General features: G+C 43.5%; 1 protein-coding gene and 1 non-coding gene across 5 annotated transcripts in view; one reads left to right on the forward strand and one right to left on the reverse strand.

The window, feature by feature from the left end:
- thsd4 (thrombospondin type 1 domain containing 4) overlaps positions 1–21,217 on the reverse strand; it is a 558,240-nt gene that overhangs the window by 172,984 nt on the left and 364,039 nt on the right. The window lies entirely within an intron of this gene.
- On the forward strand, positions 11,163–11,354 carry LOC116983180. Its single transcript, XR_004414636.1, has one exon. It is a non-coding gene; the product is annotated as a U2 spliceosomal RNA (small nuclear RNA).

The following is a 21,217-nucleotide window of genomic DNA, read 5'->3' on the forward strand; positions in this document are numbered from 1 at the left end:
CCACAATGTCCATGGGTAGGCAATCCCTGGAGTTGGAGCTAGTGATGATGAAGGAATGGCAATATATCTTCAAGTTGGAATGGTGTATGACTAGGAGAGGAATCTACAGATGATGGCATCCCATACACTCACATCTTGTGTTTCTTTTGATGATAGTGGTTGGTTTTCGGAGGTGCGGGTAGAGGAACCGAGGCATGTAACTTCACTGCATTTTGTAGACAGCAATCACTGAAGTCATTGCATGCCAGCCGTTAAGGGAATTAATGTTTCGGGAAGTTCAGGTTGCTTTGTTCTGGATGGTGTCGAGTTTTGAGAGTGTTGTTGGCAAAGCATTGATCCAGGCAAATGGCCAATACTCTATCACATTCCTAACGAACCTTGTAGATAGTAAAGGGTCTTTGGAAGTCACTTGCCACCGGTTACTCAGCCTCAGATTAGCCATAACACCATAAAACATGGGAGCAGAATTAGGCCATTTGGCCCATCGAGTTAGCTCCACCATTTGATGATGGCTGATCTACTTTTCCCTCTCAACACTATTTTTCTGCCTTCTCCCGGTAACCTTTGATGCTCTTCCTAATCAAACACCTATGTATCTCTGCTTTAAAAATACCCAATGACTTGCCCTCCACTGTTGTTTTGTGGCAATGAATTCCACAGATTCGCCACCTTCTGGTTAAAGAAATTCCTCCTCATCACCCTTCGAAAGGTATGTTCTTCCATCTTGAGGCAGCTGGTGTAGACTAGTCGTAGATCTGGACGTAGCACAGTATCCAGTTGAATTTCAAATAAAGGAATGAATTAACACAATATTCAACAGGTTTTGAGCAGGTAGCAGATGGTACAGTGACAGGTAAGGTTGATAAAGATATGGGCTAACGTGGGGAAGGAGCAACTGGTATAGATGGACATCTTAGTCAGCACGGACGAGTTAGGCCAAAGGGCCTATTTCCGTACTGTACGACCTATAGCCCTAAAAGAGTGGGAGTGATTATTTCCCCACTGTGAGAAAGGACGAAAATTCGTTTTTTTTAAAATGGTCAGGTGAGATTGATAGGTATTAGTCTCCAGTGGGACCTTGCTGTATGTAAATCAGTGAAAGTCAACATGGAAGTTCAGCAAAAAGATAGGAAAGCAAACAACATGCGGGGCTTCATTGCAAAAGGATTTGATTACAAGAATACAGACATCTTGCTCTAATTTTATGAAGTCCTGTTGAAAACGCATCTCGAATATTGTGGACAGATTTATTCCCTCAAATAAAGGAAGGATATACTTGTGATGGAGGACGTGTGTGAAGGCTTACCAGATTGATTTCTGAGATGAGGGCTTTATCACATGAGGAGAGATTAAGGAGATTGCACTTGCTCACCTGGTATTTAAAGGAATAAGAAGGGATCTCATTGAAATATACAAAATTCATAACGGGTTTGACAGTGAAGAAAGTTTCCACCTTGTCGGCGTGACTAGAACCAAGGATCAGTCTCACTATAGTGGGTCAGCTATTCAGGAGTGAGATGAGGACAAATTCTGTTTGCTATAGGGTAGATAATCATTGAAATTCGTGACCCCAGAGTAGTGCTATGAAGGCTTAACCACAGCGTATATTCAAGAGGGAGATCAACAAATGTTTAAATCTACAGTTTAGTTTATTGTCGCGTACTGTGAAAACATTTTTGTTGCGAGCTATTCAGTCAGCAGAAAGACTATACATGATTAGAACCTAGGCGTCCACAGTGTATTGATACAGGAAAAAGGGAATAGCGTAGAATATTCACAGGATTAGTGCAAAAAAGTAGCACCGAAGTATAAGAACAGCCTTAACATTGTTGAAGGCCAGAGCAGGCATAAGAATGAGAATGTCTTCTTCTGGCACCTACTGTGATCTTGGGAAACACTGAGCAATGTGGTGCTTACAAAATATAGAGAGACATGAAAGTTTGGGTCAGAAATCAACCTTTATGCATGATTAAGATGGAAACAAATATCTTATTTAGCAGCTGTACTATTTGAAAGAGCTTCCCAGGTGTGGTAGGTACATTCACGTCCTGCACGGACAAGCTTTAAGTGACCATATATTCTTGATCAGAAATATGAGTATATTGTCCTTAATGTGTACAATTGGTGATAAAGGAACTAATTGATGCCCAGACATGTTTTTGGTGTGGATGACACTGTGCAGCAACAAATCAGGGTTTAGCAGTCGTATTGCTACTAGATTGCTACATACAGAATATCTATGATGAAAGAAAAATAAGATTCCTATGAAAGCTTCACAAAAGATGATGAAACGGACGTCAGGATTTCAGCAAAATGCAGTTTACGATTCAGGATCCAGAGACTATGAGAGCCTCCCAGAAATCCATGACTACATTTTCAGATGAAAGAGGCAAGCAGTTCCAGTCAGGTCAAGGCTCATTCCATTACTGTGAAATTACCGTGAGATGTTGAATGACATTTCCTAACATAAATACAGCGGTCAGGTAGGGCTCAAGTATTGTGAAACTAGGGAAATGCGTGATACACGTGACAAGATCAGCAACATAGCAGAGGAAAAGTTCCAAGCTGCCTTACCAAATCATTATCAAACAAAATTTACTTGAGCCACATGAGGCTGAGATGGGAATAGATTTTGAGCAAAGTAGACACAAAGTGCTGGAGTGACACAGTAGGTCAGGCAGCATCTCTCGAGAAAAAAGATGGGTGATGTTTCAGGTCAGAACCCCAGACAGAAGATAAAGAGGGAGAAAACTGGAGGAAGGAAAATGCCAGGGTTCTGCCTTTTCCTACCTCCAGTCCGCCCCCCCCCCCCCCCCCCCCCCCCCCACCCATTCTACTTTCAGTCTGAAGAAGGGTTCTGATCTGAAATGTCACCCATCCTTTTTCTCCAGAGATGCTGCCTGACCCGCTGTGTTTCTCCAGCATTTAGTGTCCATCTTCAGTATAAACCAGCATCTGCAGTTCCTTCCTACACATAGATTTTATGGGGTTTTCTCAGGGTCCCTTGCAGCTGAAAGCATGGTCGTCATTTGAGGAGCAACTAAGACAAATACAATGACCCTAAGCAGCCTGAAATGATAGAGTGACACCATGCCATCATCAGTGTTCACGAGGTCCAGAAACTAACTCAGCAAACTAAGGCCATTGAAATCCTCGTAGGATCACTGATCCTTTCCTGGATTATTTACCCTTCACAGGGTGCATGATGTAATTTATATGCTTAGCTAACTTAAGTCTTAGGCCATTAATACAACCTATTGGGAAGAATTTTGCCAGGAAATATAGAGATTCTGCCAGACCAATGCTGAGCAGCATGAGGTGGTCGGAAAGCGCTTGAAGTTGAATATCTGTTCTTTTCATCCTTCCCGCCAGAACTTCCGTCATGTCCTTACCATGGAATGAAATTCCACTTCATTCCCCTCCTTTGTTCCATCAATCCTGAGAGTTATTCTATAAACTCACCTAACCGGTGCAAACTATTCTCTCTCACATGGCCATTGATGGTATCAATTCCCCTGCTGTCCATCTACACTGAGGGTCATTTACAATAATTTACAATTGTCCTGCCATTAAACTTTTGAGAAGTGGGAGGAAAGTGCAATATCCAGAGAGAAATCCTCACAGTTACAGGGAGAAGGTATCTCCAGGTCAGCATAGAGCCTGAGTCACTAGAATTGATGACCAGCAGCACTTGAGTCATAGAGCATGGGAACAGACCCTTCAGCCCTACTTGCCCATGCTGACCAAGATGGGTGGACACTAGTTCAACCTGCACGCATTAGACCCACATCTGTCTAAACCTTTTCTATCACGTATCTGTCAAAATGTCATTTAAATGTTGCAACAGTACCTGCCTTACACACAGTGTCCTCCATAATGTTTGGGACAAAGACCCATCATTTATTTATTTGTTTTTGTACTCCACAATTTGAGATTTATAATAGAAAAAATCTCATGTGGTAAAGTGCACATTGTCAGATAATAATGAAGACAATTTTTATACATTTTGGTTTCACCATGTAGAAATTACAGCTGTGTTTATACAAAGTCCCCCACATTTCAAGACACCATAATGTTTCATGGGTGTTTGTAATTAGTCAGGTGTGTTTAATTGCCTCTTTGATGCAGGTATAAGAGAGCTCTCAGCACCTAGTCTTTCCTCCAGTCTTTCCATCACCTTTGGAAGCTTTTATTGCTGTTTATCAACATGAGGACCAAAGTTGTGCCAATGAAAGTCAAATAAGCCATTATGAGACTGAGAAACAAGAATAAAACTGTTAGAGACATCAGCCAAACCTTAGGCTTACCAAAATCAACTGTTTGAAACATCATTAAGAAGAAAGAAAGCACTGGTGAGCTTACTAATCATAAAGGGAATGGCAGGCCAAGGAAGACCTCCACAGCTGACGAGAGAAGAATTCTCTCTATAATAAAGAAAAATCACGAAACACCTGTCTGACAGTTCAGAAACACTATTCAGGTGTAGATTTGTCAATGACCACTGTCCGCAGAAGACTTCATGAACAGGAATACAGAAGCTACACTGCAAGATGCAAACCACTGGTTAGCCGCAAAAATGGGATGGCAGGGTTACAGTTTGCCAAGAAGTAGTTAAAAGAGCAACCACCGTTCTGGAAAAAGGTCTTGTGGACAGATGAGATGAAGATTATATCAGAGTGATGGCAAGAGCAAAGTATGGAGGACAAAGGGAACTGCCCAAGATTCAAAGCTTACCACCTCATCTGTGAAACACGGTGGTGGTGGTGTTATGGCCTGGGCATGTATGGCTGCTGAAGGTACTGGCTCACTTATCTTCACTGATGATACAACTGCTGATGGTAGTAGCATAATGAATTCTGAAGTGTATAGACACATCCTATCTGCTCAAGTTCAAACAAATGCCTGAAAACTCATTGGCCGATGGTTCATTCTACAGCGAGACAATGATCCCAAACATACTGCTAAAGTAACAAAGGAGTTTTTCAAAGCTAAAAAATGGTCAATTCTTGAGTGGCCAAGTCAATCACCCGATCTGAACCCAATTGAGCATGCCTTTTATATGCTGAAGAGAAAACTGAAGGGGTTTAGCCCCCAAAACAAGCATAAGCTAAAGATAAAGATAAAGATGTTCTGCAATACAAGCCTGGCAGAGCATCACCAGAGAAGACACCCAGCAACTAGTGATGTCCATGAATCGCAGACTTCAAGCAGTCATTGCATGCAAAGGATATGCAACAAAATATTAAACATGACTATTTTCATTTACATGATATTGCTGTGTCTCAAACATTATAGTGCCCTGAAATGTGGGGACTATGTATAAACACTGCTGTAATTTCTACACCACATGTGATTTCTGAAACCACATGTGATTTTTTTTCTATTACAAATCTCAAATTGTGGAGTACAGAGGCAAATAAATAATTGATGGGTCTTTGTCCCAAACATTATGGAGGACACTGTACCTCCTCTGGCAGCTTGTTCCATATTCCATATACCCGCTACCACCTATGTGGAAGTGCTCTTTCCATATACCCCCTAAGTGCTATGCTACCATGATGCCTGACTAGGATACTTGTCCTACCTAGGTTTTCCCTTGATGGTGTTGTTTGAATACAAGGAAAAATAAGATAAGAAAATCGAAAGAAATGTTACTTCATTTCAATGTGGGAACCACATGTGTGTACTTGAGAGGTTTCAGAGCATTTGGAAAACTTGACATATCACAAAATCAATGTCCAAGTAATGCAAAGAACAAAGCAATAAATAACTGGCCAATAATAGTCTTGGATGGCCCATTTACACAGTAGCCAAGAAAATAGGAGACAAATATTGAAAGCAGTGCTCTGCAAAATAGCTTTTTCTAACAGCAGAAAAGTATTTCAATAAAAATTTCGGCTATGAAAATCACACATCTGCAACAGGTCAAATGTCACCACATTTAAAAAAACTAGATGCAAGTAGAAACCTATGTTTTATATTACAAATAGTGCAAGCTTTTTGCAAATAGTGGAATAACTTTGGAGTAAGTTGGAATTGTTAAATATTTGTCCTTATCGAAATAAGTGGATTTGAGCAAAGCTACAGTAGTCAGTAGCACTGTGTTGGATTGCGACTTTTATATAACGGAACTATTAAAGGCAAAACAGGAATCCTCTCAATAATGGGTAGACAATTCTTTAGGATGTAGAACAGATGGAGTGAGATTAGTGGATAGAAAAATGAATAACATTTAAAGCCGACTCATTCTAATTGTTAGAGCACTCGTTGTTAATTAGTCATAGAGTAGGAACTCAGGCCCTTCGGCCCACTTTACCATCGCTGACCAACATGCCCATTTGCCCATTTACCCATTTAGTCCCACCTGCCTGTATTTGGCCCATATCCCTCTAAACCTATCCTATTCATGTACCTGTCTAAATGTTTCTTAATTGCAAGAAAGGCACGACTTTAATGGATTGATAGTCACCAGTGGCAGGCTCAGCTAAAACTAACTTGGCAAACAAGCGCATTTTATTACTGCCAGTTACTTGTTTAAAATGTGAGATTAATATTTTGTATTGCGGAATGCATGCAAAAAATTTGTGAAAATGCAGATTTTCTGCACTACTCTTAGAGATAGGGTTGGAGACCAATTACTGTTCCAATCTTGCATGCAGAGAAGATTGATATTTGATTGATTTTTCCAGCCACGGTGAGTTTAAGTTGATAAACTTGCGCCAATAATTAAGTAGTGATGGTTATTGGTAAAAGAGCCAGATGTTCCATGAGGGAAATATATCTGATTCAACCACAGGTTAGGATTTGTAATGTACTGCCTGAAAGGATTTGCAATGTAGATATAATAGCCAGTTTCAAAAGGGAATTTTATAAACACCTTTGAAGGAGATGTTCGTGGTTTTGAAGGAGATGTACGGCACAATTTTTTTTATACTGAGAGTACTGGATGGGTGGATCACATTGCCTGGGGTAGTATTGGAGGCAAATGCAATAGTGGTGTTTCAGAGGCTTTTAGATAGGCACATGGATATGCAAGAATGAAAGGGTATGGATCGCATGCTGGCAAATATTAGTTTAACCTGACATCATGATCGGCAGACATTATGGTACAAAGACCCTGTTCCTGAGTTCTATTTTTCTATGTTCTATCTGAAAGAAAAAGCTCTGCAGCATTGGAGAAAGATCGGGGGAGTTGGAGTATTTGGATTGCAGCTCGAAAATCCTGAGGGTAGATTTATTAGGCTAACTGGCCCACTTTATATCATTTCATATTTGCTGAACCCAGCAATTATTCCTGCAGTTATGGGAAATATTAATACAACGTCTAATGGCCCAGGCAAATAACAAATGACAAAACTAACCAAAAGCAGCTAGACTAAATCACTGTTTTGCATTTAAAATATTTAAAGTGTCGACCAACATGTGGTCCTGGGTTTAATTGTTGTTCCCTAGTCTGCAGCAGTAGGAGGCTACAGTGGAATGGACTGCAACAGTAACAGTGAGGAAACAATGGGACCTCTGACATTTTCTGTTTATAGAATATCTGCTGGCATGGCTCCAGGTTGACCTTATTTCCACCCTGATCTCTGATCTCTAACACGGACAACATCTTGACCACAATTGGTAATTTACCAAACATGTGTTTTAAGTCTGTTGGAAGGAGAGATTAAAATACATTTTATTCAGAGTTGGTTGATATATGTACTGCTTATGCATAGTCATTGTGCAGGCTTTCCTTTGCGTGAGAATCAGAATGGTTTTAAAAGCTAAGGTTTTAAATTTTGGGCAGCAGTGACTCTTTTTCTTGGATTCCAAACCATGTGTGGACCTATCCACACATGGTTTTTTTGTTTGTAGTGGATATGATCTTTTTAATGTGGGGGTAGGTGTAACTATATATTTTTCGGTCCCTACCTGGTCGGTGTGGCAGCCTTTTCTCCGGGCTGCCCGTCGACCCGTCCTCGTGGCCTACCAGCGGGCTTGGAGCGCCGTTTCCTGGCGGGGACCGCCCAGCACCTCGGCCTCGGCGGCGGCACAGTGTTGGAGCGCTGGAGCGGAGCGGAGTGGAGCGGGCGATGCCTTGCCTGGGTCGCCGCGCTGGAGCTCTGGCGAGCTGGACCGCCGAGAGCAACATCTCCAGGCTGTGGGTCTGCGGAGCGGAGAGGCGGCAGTGCGGAGAGGCGGCAGTGCGGAGAGGCGGCGCCGACTTTTTCATCGGGAGCCTGGGAGCTCCAAACCGGTCCAGCCGCCGAAAGGACTCTCCCGACGCCGGGGCAAGACCACCCGGTGAGAACGGCCAGAGACAATTGCGGTGGCCTCAATAGGCCTGACTTTGGGGTGAACATGGGGTGGGGACTGGACATTGTGCCTTCCCCCACAGTGCTATCCACTGTGGGGGGGATGATTTTTTTGTCTAATTGTAGTCCTGTAGGTCTGTGTCCAAGATGGCTGCCGTGAAGAGAGAGTGGACGCTGGCGCGCTTTGGCTGCCGCTGCTCTCTCTTCACACTGTGTTTTTGATTTTCTGTTTTTGGATTGAATTCTGTTTTTAATTTGTGTCTCTGTGATGTCTTTATTACTTGTTATATTCCGATTATATGTTATTCCGATTACTATGTAAGGTGTCCTTGAGATGTCTGAAAGGCGCCCAGTAAATAAAATGTATTATTATTATTATCTCACCAGTCTCTAATTAGATGATGGTATATCTCAGGAAATCTAACAGCGACAGCTCTCACTGTGTGTATTCAATATTATGCGACTCGTCTCTGATCTGTCTGGCAGGATAATTAAAAAGCTTCCAAAAAAACAGGTTTATATTTACTTGAAATAATTATATATATATATATATATTTTCCCCAGCTCATGAATAAACATTTGTATTTCTGTGCATCATGGGTCAAATTAGTCTTAGGCTTATAAATTGCTCCACATCATATTTCTGACTTAAAAAAGCTTTGTGTGACACCCTGTAGCTGTTCATAAAGGTCATGTAAAGAGCAAAGGATTCGCTGGTGAGGTTCACAGATTTTACTTCGGAGTCACGTGAGTGACTACGTGAAGAACCCGCTCAGTGCGCAGGCGCGGCATTACGCCAGCAGTGCAACAGCGGCAGCGGGAGCTAGGCACTCCCGCAACAGAGAAACGGTCCGTCAGGTGAGTATCCTGAGGTCGGTTTTCTTTTACAGGGGAGCCCCTTTTTCTGCTTGTGTTTTACAGGCAGAGAAAAAGGCTCTGGAACAAAACTGTCCCCCGTTCGAGGAGGAACGGTTTCCCGTCGGGGGGAAGGGGGGCAGCAACAGGCGGAGGAGCGACCCGGTGTTCCTCTATTCCCCGACACCGTGCCGAGCCCAGCCCGATAGCGGGCTGGATGTATAGCCACCCGAAGAGGCATCCGGCAGGTGTTCCCGATTTGGGACGGGACGTCTCTCCACCCGCACGGGGGGAGAGAGAGCCGCCTGAGCCGCTGGAGCAGTTCACGGAGCAGGTGCCTGCGAGACGCGCTGCTTGAGGGGCGCTCTCGCTACTACAAGGCACAAAAGCTCCAGAAGAATGCGGTAGGAACATTTAACCGGGCGTTCCGCTATCCCCACACCGCGCCGAAGCCAGTCCCGCTAGTGCCTGAGCTGCGGGCTGGATATTCAGCCATCTGAAGAGGCATCCGGCCGGTGGCTTCCGACTTGTCGGAGGGGACGTCTCTCCACCCGCAGGGAGAGAGACAGCCGCCTGAGCCGCTGGAGCGGCTCCTGGAGCAGGAGCTCCTGCGAGACACGCTACGTGAGGGGCAGTCTCGCTGGAGGGTTCAGGCATACCCTCCACAGTGCCTAGGCACTGCCCATCGCTTCCTCCTTAGTGTGGTTAGCTTTGGGGTGACCAGTGGCTGGGCTGGTCATGAAGAGGGGTCACTGGCTGAACAATATCGGGAGTATGCTTGAGGTACAGGATCAGGAAGAGCTGCTGGGTGTGGCCGCTATGTGGCTCCACCACTAGCGAGATGGCTTTTCAGTCTCAACTGATGGCCAGCTTACTACCTGTCTTTTCCAAAAAACCTCTCCAAGACAGGTAGCCATGAGGCGTTAGTTTTATCACGCCTCCCCTAAATTGCATTTACTCAAAGTGCCCGCCATTATTGGGGGATACATTGAGCAGCGCATTTAACCTAAATATTTTAAAAATGCATTTGGTACCCTGACGTCGGCTATCATGTCCACCTGCTCATTCCAGAAGGGCAGGGTAGTATGGCAAAACACCTGACCCTACTGTTCAACGGTATACCTCATAACTTCTGAAATGAACTCACAAACCTGCCCTCAATCTATGAAATTAACAGGACTATGAGAACGCCGACCTCATAAGCACAGATCCTGCTACCTGGCACTTACCAAACCAGTCCTAAAAAACTGGACGAAGTGTTCAAACTATTCGGCACAAGAGGGCAGAGTCTGGAATGAGCACCACACTAAACCAGACAGCAGTACCTCTACGTGTCCACCAGGGGCGTCTACCTCATGGTACTGGTGAAAGCTCGGGGCCTGCATGCCAAACCTGTAGCATTTTAGGCCACGGCCCAGAGCAGGCCCCAGGGGAAAATGTGCCACCCCCCAACAAACATCGTCCCTACAAGAACAAGGAACCAGAAACCGAAGAAAACAACAATGAAGACAGATAAGTATGGTTCCTACCATCACATAAAGGTTAAGGGTTGTACTAACAAGGGGTGGATGAATCACGCCTGGTTAGGAAGCTATCACTCTTGGTAGTTATATACCAAAAAATAAATACAAGGGGAATAGAATTAATATCTTGCCACCAATTCAGCAAGCACCCCAAGTGGTCTACCCTCCCACGATGGTGAATGTCGCACCATCGTTGATAAACCACTTGAGTATTTCACCAGGTATACCCATTCATGGGATTTGTAACTACTACCATGGATCCAAGGATACTTTATGGTAGACATCGACCTTGAAGATGCACACTATCAGTACCTTCTCATATAAGTTTCGGATATACCGCAATTACCTGGATGGAGTAACCATGATGAGCGTTGCGGCATTTAAGTCAAAGTTATCCAGAATCAACTAGCCCTGACACTTAGAAACATTCCGTCATGGCATGTCTATATATTAACGACAAACTATCCTTGGATACAGCTTTAGCTGCATCGCTTCTCGGCCTTTTGGCTAAGATCAAGTGTAGTATCTGTTCTTATCAGTTTAATAATCTGATACGTCCCTTATCTAGGGACCACATATTAAATTGAATTTTGGAACAGGGAGATGGAATAGGGGCTTGCTCCGTTCACTCCACGCATCGACCCAGTATTGCAGTGCCTCTGGGAACGGTGCACAAAATATATATCCAGATATTTACGTTGACCATCCACAACGTTGTTATCTGGTATTCATTAAGACTATCAGTCATGGTGCATTAACCACCAATCAACTACGTGGCAAAGTAATTGGGATATAGCAGCATTACCAGCTACTGAACTTTGTACCTTTCCTATGAGCTGAGATACTAGTGTTCAAAACTATCTCCATACCTGTAATATGGGGGCAAATGGATTAATCTGTAGTGTTATCATGGAATTTATCGGCAGGAAGGATTATGGTTGTACACTTCCACCTGTTTTGAGTAACATCTTATGTGTCCTGATGTGTTACTGAGCTTGTAATACTTAATGCCAATATGAATTGACTTAAACATGTTATATATTAACTTACTTAATTCTAGTGAAGCATTTGCTCAGTAATCCACCAAATTTGCATGTTCGTTTATAAGATAACAACATCAGTGGTGGCATATACCAAACCACTTGGGCGGAGAACATCGATATTAGGGGACAATTTATTAACAATTGGAAACCGTATGTCGTCAAACATGTTTGACCATCAGTAACTCACCTATCAGGTGAGCTAAATACTGTAAACATACATTTAAACCAAAAATATTTGCTGAAATCACTAAGCAATATGGACAACAGATATCGATTCCTTATATCCAATTAAATCACCACGTACTAACTTACGTCACATGAAACCAATCTCAAGGCAGCGGCAATGGAGACATTCCCGCGTATTGAGGGGTGGGGGGAACCTAATCTCTATGTTTTCCTTTCCTTCTACCTCTTCAATAGGTACTACGGCTTCATCAGTCGGGTACTACGCAAATTACAGTGGACCAAGTCCACAAGCATGGTTCCCAGTGATCCTCGACATGGTCATTAAAAGAATTGCAGAATTGGGAAGACCATTGCTGTGCTTGGATCAGGAGCACTATCAACCTGATGACAGCATTCCGTCGCATATCCTAGGGAACATACCTGAGGAGCATCAAGAAATGGTACACTGTTTCCAAAACAGGAATTACACATTCAACTATAACAAAAAACTGTACTGGAGCTCCTGGCAGGTCTTCACCACAATGAAGGACATGTTCTGTTAGCCTACTCAACTTGGGTACCGCTCACTGGTGATCAGATACAGGAGAGGTATATCAATCCATTCCCCAGAAATAGGTACACCCAAATTGGGATGTCAGTGAAATCCTGACATACCTTAGGGGATGATCACCAGCCAGGTCACTCACCCTGGAACAGCCTACCCTGAAGATGGACATGCTGGTGGCCTTACATCAACACAAAGAGCCAGCTCTCCCATCTACTGCGATGGGACAACATGGTTATAACACCAGATAGTGTCACATGCCCATTCAAGGGTTGGCCAAACAGAACAGACCAGGAACATCAGGTCCAGTCATGAAATTCCGGGCATACCCACCTGAACCACGTTTTATGTGTCATGACCCACTTAGAGATCGACACAATAAGGAATACCGAGGGAGAGGAAAAAGCCTTATGGGTCAGCCACAGGAAACCTCATGGTCGGGTGACGAGCTAAACTATCTCTAGTGGCTCAAGCAGGTACTGGGAGTTGCTGGAGTAAATACTAACGTGTATAAAATCTTATTCCACCAGAACAGCTTCCACGTCAGTAACTAAGAGGATGGACGAGCCTATGGACCACATCCTGGCTACTGCAGGGTGGTCTAGGGAGTATACGTTCCAAACTTTTATAACAAACCACTGACAGAACCTGTATCGTTTGCAGAAAAAGAATCTGCAAAAAATATATAATTTAAGACCGGGGGAGCAATTGGTCTTGTTGTTGTTAATAACACCATTATTGTTTTTACAAACAGATTCATGGTTGATTACGATAACATACTTCCTCCCTCGAATGACTTCGGCAGCGAGTGAAGTATGAACTGTTACACGGTTTGAAATCACAGAGCTTTGAAGTCTTCACGTAGTCACTCACGTGACTCCGAAGTAAAATAGTAAGATTAAACGAGAACTTACCAGTTTGAAGTTTGATCTGTATTTTATGAGGAGTTACGATGAGGGATTACGTGCCCTCCGCTCCCACCCTCATTATATGGATCAAACTAATAAATTGATGTCTCCTTATCTTTACTATGTTTACTTCAAATAACTGTGTCTATCTGTGATTCCACACCGCTGCTTGGAAGTATGCCGCGCCTGCGCACTGAGCGGGTTCTTCACGTAATCCCTCATCGTAACTCCTCATAAAATACAGATCAAACTTCAAACTGGTAAGTTCTCGTTTAATCTTACTATTAGCATTGTTAGGCTTTCCTGATCTCAGTTTCAGCCAGGCTTCCCTATTAATATCGTGCAAGTTCTCACAGTGTAACAATCTGTGCAACAATCACAATGTAACAATTGTGCAACAATCACAATGTAACACAACAGGTGCACAGTTTACAGGCCGCACTTAAAGAGATAAATCACAATACAGGCAAGTGTGCACCTCCCAAACTCTTCCAGTACTAAGGGAGTGTTGCTACTGAAAGAATACATTTTGCAATAATGAAAGTAGGAGAAAGCTCCCATGGAAAATGTTAGTATTGGTTTAGTGTTGTTGCGTATACCAAGGACTGGTTGATGAAAACAATTCCTGGAGGAGGCATGTTCTTTATACATGCGGGTCATGGTGATCCCCCAGTTCAACAGCAAGATGCATGTGGCAGTCACCCATCAGACAGCTTCCTCTAAGGACATAAATGCAGTTTCCTAATGCTTGCACTTATATATACAGCACGAAAACGGGCTCTTCAGCCAACACATCGATGCTGACCAAGATGCCCATCTAAGCTACGTCTGGCCCACTGAGTTCCTCCAGTAGCTTGTTTTTTTCCCCTCAAGATTCCAGCATCTGCAGTCTCTTGTGGCTCTGAAAGAAGGCAAAATCTAATTTCTTGGCAAAGAGCTGCTGTTTTCTAGAAGACTGAGGTTGAAAACTCAATGCAAGCCAACGATGTATGCTACACTACTGTTGACATTATTTGGAATAGGTTCACACCAGAATAAAATGCTGGGAAGAGTGCAAAAGCTATCAAGAAACGTGGATACAAATTTTCCAGTGAGTTACCCAAAAATGCAGACAATTATTTTACTCCTGGTCAATGTAACTTTCAACTTTACAGCACTTTAATTTTGGACTCATGTGAATGAATTTCAAGCACAATGCACCAACTGGTGTTACCTATAGAATGCATGATCTCTGTCTGACTGTTTCAGGCTCAAGGACGAGCAATTAATTTTGGGCAGAGGTGAAAGACATTTGATAACAAACAGGAAGCATTTCTACCACCCCCATTTATGTAAATGATAAAGCAAATCAGCTGTGGTATATAACAGTCTCTCAGCTGTTTGGAACTATTTTGTGTTCTGGCCTGTGACTAATGTTGTTGCCTTACTTTCTTCTTCAGAGGTAAAAGCTAATCTCTGATCTTCCCATGGATCAGAGTTATAAACCAAAATTAATTTGAAGCATGGACTCAAAAGGCTGAAGATCCACATTCGATGTCGATATGATTTTGTGGCTCTATGATTCACGCGACAATCATAAGCTGCAACCGCAAACACTCTCCCCACGCCAGCCTTCATTCCATTTCATATGAAAAATACCAAACGCGGTTTGTTTGGAAATTCAGCCTTGATTGGTCACATCAACCAAATTATAGAGAAGAGGGAGAGTATTGCAATAACATTGAATTCTCCAGTTTTAGGTTACTATATAACCCTCCCCTCTCCCTTCTTCCCCCAGATACCATCCCCTTCTTCCACCCTCTCCCCTGTATATACCCCCTCGATTCGGAGAGATTTCACCCCTCCCCCTCCCCTTCCATCTACATTTCTACCTCTAGCTTCACAATTTGCAACTCTTCAATCCTTTTGTCTCACACCTGCCGTCTTTTCGTGTCTGGCCTTTATCCAATCATCTATTGTCTATCAAAAAACCCTCAACTGTATCAACCAACTACCTGCCGGGCTTTGTCCTGCCCTCTCCTCTCCTCCAACTTCCTCACCCCCCCCCCCCAAACCCTTCAATTAGTCTGAAGAAGGGTCCTGTCCCAAAACGTCACCTAACCATGTACGCCAGAGATGGCCCGGTGAGTTAATCCATCCGTGTTACATAGAAGTCATGCAGGATGAATATATCTTGCAGGGTCCTGCAAAATGGGCGATACCAACTCAACGTTTTGTTTTGCATTCTGCTTGATTTACTTTTCCGATGTGCCTGTAGTGGGGTGGTTGGGGAGGGCTCGGGGTGACTCCGGTGGGGTGAACAAAAATGTGGCAACACCACTCTCCAGCAAGCTTACTGTCTGCTCCAGATCTGCCCGCAAAATGGGGGGGAGAATATGTGTTGGGGAATGTAAATTAAAATATTTTCCAGCACCGTCTTTATCATGTTTCTACTTTTTAATTTTACATTTCTGTATTTCAGAACTTTATAATGATCCCCAAGTTTGAATTTGTATGTGATTATCAGTCATTTCCTGCAACAACATCAGTTAAAGATTACAGTGCAGGTCTAAAATCAATGTCCATCGAGGATGAAAGGATTTACTTATGAATCAACTATAATTGGGGCTCTTCTCAAGAGAAGAGAGAAAATTAAGTGATGATCTGATCAAGCTGGGGAACAAGATGTAAGAGTTGCTGCCTTTCATTAATTGTGTTGATTGGTAATGAAAGCACGGTCTTACTTTTGGCTGCAACTAATTGGAGCAAGCATCATACAAAGAGCTTGGCACAAAATTAAGAATTAACTAATTTATTTTGCAGTCCTGACTTTCAACAGCTTTCCTAAAATGAACAGATTACTTACATTCTGCATCACTCAATCTAAAAGACAACTGCAAGCAGACTTATATTTTCATGGCCAATTAGCAGGGAGAGAAATCCTCCGTGGATATCAGGAATTAGTTATATTTAGACTGTCAGCTGCTTATCCTGGGATAGTAAGATTCCTTGGCAAAATTAATTGTCATCAATGCCATTTTACACTGTAGCCAAATCCACATGTATGCAGCCATGATCTCAGTGTTATTGCCAGTTCTGTCTGTGAAATGGAAATTGTTACAAAGGGCTGTTTTTCCCTAGAATTTCCCATCTGTGGCCCATTTGTAGATTGCAATTTAAGCATGCCCACTTACATATTGTGTTCTCAGCAATATTTTACAAGTAGGACTGAAGTGGATTGCAGGAGCATGGTGGGACACTGGGTGTTTCTGCATGGATCAGGAAGTGGCTTTACATCAATTACACTCTTGTGTACACTCTTGCCTTGAGTTTACACTCTTGCCTTTGAGCTTTCCTTCATCCAATTGAAGGACCAAATACTGGGTGACCATTGCATGTGGATTCAGTGGGCTTTTTCTATGCATTAGGTGCTTAACCGGAGTTTGGAGTTATGAATGGCAATAATCTTACTGACCTGTATGTAAAAAAAGAATCTCACAATAAATTGGTACACATGATAATAATGAATAATTGAACCATTGAATATTATTCAAGGTATAAGCTTGTATTGGAGGAGGAAGATGCCCACTTAAGAATAAGCATCTGGCTATCGTAGGTGGTAGAGTAAGTATTTGTGAGTGTGTGTGTGTGTGTGTGCGTGTATATATATATATATATATATACACACACACACACACTGAACTTGTTTTCTCTCTCTTGTTTATTATATTGTTTACAGTGTACTATGTTTACATATAGTCTGTTGTGCTGCAGCCAGTAAAAAATTCATTATTCTATCTGGGACATATGACAATAAAACACTCTTGATTCTTGACTCTCAGGGATGTCAAGGACAGGTTCATATGGGAAGTCAGCAGTGGTTTGCTCGCTCTGCTCCGTTTTTGCTCCATGCACTTTGCATTGCACACTTGCTTGGGTCACACATGCTGGTCCAGCTTACACCGGGATACTGCAGTCTGCAGCCAAATGCCTGAGATGCAGATACGTTCTACTGCAATTTGAGGCGTCCTCATTTTAAGCCCGTCACCTCCCAATCCATCTACGAAGGGGAGAAAATTGATTGGAGCACCAAGGCCACCTTTCCATTCCCCATAAACATTTGCCTTGGGGAGGAGGGCAAGTGTTTTGGGGAAATGGAAATGTGATTTACATGGAGGTTGCTTGTCGAGGAGCTCTGGAGATGTTGAGGTACGGGGGGGCTGGTATGTTTTTATTTCTTCTGCCTGTTTTATGTTCCATTCAAAAGCTTGAAAGCATGTTCAACCAAATTCAGGTCAGCTTCTTCCCTGTAGTTAGCAAAGAAACTGAAAGGTCCTCTTCTAAATTAAGGGTGTGGTTGTGATCATCCAACCTACCTTACTGCACCCCTTACACTCTATTTATCTGCACAAGTTTCTTTGACCCTGCAACATCATATTGTTGTAACACTATATTCCACATACTGGTATTTTCTCTTTGCACTACCTGTTGTACTTGTGTGTGGCTTGTTGTATTCATGTATAGTCGTGGTCGTGGCTAGGTCGAGGATGATGTTCTACGTTCTGTTGTTTTTATGGACTCTCAGGTGGCTTATGAGTCCAATCCTGGCTTTGGAAGTTCTTCGGCATTCAGGACAGGTAATTCCAAATGGCAGATCTGGCTTTGGTTGTTGCTGCCTCTCTTTCCGTTTTCTTCTCTTTTCTTCTAATTCTGCGCAACTCTTGGCTTCGAAGGTTGCTGTTCCTTCTTGGATGGTGGTTCGTCAGCTTCCTGTCCTTGGCATCGGTTTCCCAATTGTCAATGTCAATTTCACATTTCATCATGCTGGCTTTTAAGGCGTCTTTGAATCTCTTCTTTTGTCCGCCTCTTTTACGTTTGCCTTCTTTAAGCTGGGAGTAGAAGGTTTGCTTTGGTAGATGCTCGCCTTCCATCCGAGCAACATGACCGACCCATCTTAGTTGGTTCTTTATGCAGGCAGATGACTTCGATGCTAGATGTTTTTGCCTCATTCAGCACGCTGACGTTGGTTCTTCTGTCTTCCCAGCTGATATTTAAGCTGCTTCAAAGACATCCTTGATGGAACATTTCAAGTATTTCCAGATGGCGTCGGTATGTTGTCCAGGTTTCTGATGCATACAGGAGCATTGGAATCACCACTGCCTTGTACGCTAACATTTTGGTGTCTGTTTGGAAGTCACGATTTTGAAAGGCTCTCGTTCGAAGACATCCAAAAGCTGTTCCAGCACACTTAAGACGATGTGGGATCTCGTCATCAAGGTCGGCATTGGAGGAGAGGTGACTTCCAAGGTACGGAAAGTGATCCACATTTTCCAGGGTTGTTTCACCAGGTTGAATTGATGGTTCTTTCCGATTTGTCTCAGTTGGTGACGATTGGTAGATAACCTGAGTCTTCTTGGAGTTGATGGTAAGGCCAGGATTCGTGTATGCGCTGTTGAAGGCATCTGTTGCCGATGATTTTCTGAGATAGTATGATTTGACCGAATAGCATGCAGTTTTTCATTGTCCCTCAGTAGACCTGACAATAATAAACCAATACTAATACCAATTGCCCCCCTCTTTCTGCTCCTGCTCCTTGTCGTTGCTACTCTGGTAATGGTGAATTTCATCCTTCACGTTACTGAAGTAGTGCATAATCGACAAGCTTTTCCATTTTTATAATGTCTTTCACAGGAGAAAACATCCCAAGACATTTCTCTGGAGTGTCATCAATCAAAACTTGTCACCACGCCATACAAAGCTAGGAAGTGAAGGCAGTGAGGAAGAATTCAGAGCTTGGGCAGTTGGCACGGAAAGCTTTCTTGCCAAGACGGAGCCAAGTTATGTACAAAGAGAATACAACAATTTTGGATCATTTTAAGCATGAAGGGGATATAAAGAGAAAGGCACAGACATGATGAGATTTGAAAACTAGGATCCTTTTTTAAATGAATTATAACAATCTTGCTCTTGTTGTAAACTTGCTCTGTGCTTTGCTTCTGTGTTCTCTTTGCTTGTATCTTTATCTTCTCCTTCTTTCAATTGTCCTTCCCTTTGGATGGGAAGTGATGTTTTGTAGTGAGAAATTTAGTTACCAAATATTTGAAGACAATCCCCTGCCCATGCACTTACCGTGTTACTCACTTCCAATACACGTGCTTAACTTCCCGGAAACACTCTCCTTCCCAAATTACTATTTGTTCTTTAAACTACCAAAACCTACACCTTTCCTCGCCTTTCTTTACTGTTAAACACCCTACTCCTAACCACTCACACTCATTCATTGAATCAGAAAAAGCAGCTGGGAAGCAGACAACCGCTCAGCTACAACCTTGCAATTCCTATATTTCTCATATACTCTTACAACAGGGGGAAGCCATTCAGCCCATTGAGTCTCTGCTGGCCCTTCAATTTACCCCAATTATTTCCATGTAATCTGTTTCCTCTCACACATGTCCATCAACCTCTCCTTTATTTTCCTGCCATCCACCTACAGAAGGGCCAATTTATAATAACTTCACTAATCAGTGTGACTCTTTCCTTCAAAGAGGCTTTGCTTGCTTTCAAATCCCAACAGGTTTTTGCAAAGATAAAGCAAATTGCAATGAGGAAAAAAACTGCAGCATCAATTTCAACATGACCTAGAGGGGCGCTGACCTGTGCGCGGCTGCCCAGCCAGCAGCTGTCTGTCTTTTCATCTTTTTTTTATTTTTAGTTAGTTAAAGTGTTTTTGTTTCTGGAGTTCTAGACTTTTTTATGTGGGGGGTGGGGGGAAGGGGGAAACTACCTTTCAGGGTCCCTACCTGGTCGGAGAGGCAGCTTTTCTCTGGGCTGCAGTTTCGACCCGTCCTCGCGGCCTACCAGCGGGCCTGGAGTGCTGTTTCCTGACGGGGACCGCCCAGAACCACGGCTTTGGCGGCGGCACAGTGCTGGAGTGCTATCGTGGAGCGGGCGATGCCTTGCCTGGGTCGCCGCGCTGGAGCTCCGGTGAGCTGAAGACCGCCGGGAACAACATCGCGGAGCTGCGGGTGGCGGCGCCGAACTGTACACCGGGAGCCTGGGATCTCGTGACGAGATCGCCAGTTGTGGAGCTCCAACCGGTGCGGCCTTGTTGGCTTTGGAAGCCGCGGCCTCCAGTACGGAAGCGGCCGTTCCAGGTGTCCCATGCCGCTGTGGGGATTCTCCCGACGCCGGAGCACCATCACCCGGCGAGAACGGCCAGGAACATCGGGCCTCCGTAGAGGCAACTGTGGAGGCCTCAATTGGCTCGACTATGGGTGAACTGGGGTTGGGGACTGGACATTGTGCCTTCCCTCATGGTGGGAGCCATTGTGGGGGGATGTTCTTTATGTTTAAATCTCTTATTAATGTTATGTCTGTATTCTTTCTTTATGTGCTGCATTGGCAAGAAGCATTTCACTACACCTAGGTGTATGTGACCAATAAATAACCTTTGAATAACCTTTGAGGTGAAGTGGGAACTGAAGTGGGGGGGGGGGGGGGGGGGAAGCATTGAAGATGATGAGAAAGATGAGTCAAAAATATTAGAAAATATAGAACATAGATCAGTGCAACACAAAACAGGGCCTTCAGCCACAATGGCTGTGCCGAACATGATGCCAAGACCAACTCTTATCTGCGTGCACATAATCCATATCCCTCCATTCCTTGTGTATCCATATGTCTATCCAAAGGTTTCTTAAATGTCACTATCATATCTGGCTCAAACACTACACCCAGCAGTACGTCCCAGGCACTCACCACCGTCTGTGTAAAAACTTGCCCCGCACATCTCCTTTGAACTTTGCTCCTCTCACCTTAATGCTATGCCCTAATTATTCTGTAATCAATAAAATAAAGATGAAATTCATGATGTTAAAGCAAC

The sequence above is a fragment of the Amblyraja radiata genome, chromosome 1 (genome assembly GCF_010909765.2).
Source record: "Amblyraja radiata isolate CabotCenter1 chromosome 1, sAmbRad1.1.pri, whole genome shotgun sequence".
In the NCBI taxonomy this organism is placed as follows: Eukaryota; Metazoa; Chordata; class Chondrichthyes; order Rajiformes; family Rajidae; genus Amblyraja; species Amblyraja radiata.